The following is a 780-nucleotide window of genomic DNA, read 5'->3' as shown; positions in this document are numbered from 1 at the left end:
GATAAATTGTTTTTGGAGAATTGCTATAGACGCTTGTTTAGAGAAGCGCGAAGCTCTCGAGTGTGCTCCCCGCTACTCTGTAACGAACCTTCCCCGGTGGGCATCAAGGTGCTGAGCTTTTGAAACGTAATGTGGGGGTTTGTTGCATCCCCAAAGAATGTAGCTCGTAGTTTAGAAACAGAAAGATGAACGCATTGGCAAGTCGTCCTTCAAGCTTCTTCGCCCGTGCAGTCACATGACTCCTCATTGCTTGGATCTGCACTCGAGCCACAGCAGAGTATGCGACGTTGTTGCTAGGAAATAAGGTGACAGTTCCAGCTGGAGGCCAAGACCTTGAACATGCCAATATACGGTACAAGAATAAACAAATCAATGGAGAGAAACGCTGCTCCCTGGTGCTCGCTGTTCACTTTGGGGTTACGCCACTAACTGGCATTCAAGATCTGCAGAGTAGGTATAGAAGCTGCGACTTGAAAACCCCAGCTAACTGGAGAATGAAGTCGAGTTCAGAACCCCGAGTAACCTAGAGAAGTGCAGGACAACGACGGTAGGCACTCTAACTAACTCTAGGCTCGGCGAGACCAGTGGCCTCCATCCTACGGAATGCGCTATGCTAACAGACAGCTGGAGTGAGCCATTGCTTCTCCCTGCATCTGATGAACAGGTCTTTAGTTACTTAGACCTTGTTGTGTCAGCATAGACCTGCTTTATTTAGATCCGGAGGACATAAAAAATGGCTTAAATTTCAAACAAAGTGTTTCGGTTGGGTTGGGCACGAGC

Source organism: Eimeria mitis, genomic scaffold, assembly GCF_000499745.2.
Source record: "Eimeria mitis Houghton genomic scaffold, Emh_scaff2766, whole genome shotgun sequence".
NCBI classification, from domain to species: Eukaryota; Apicomplexa; class Conoidasida; order Eucoccidiorida; family Eimeriidae; genus Eimeria; species Eimeria mitis.
This window is presented reverse-complemented; position numbering follows the sequence as displayed.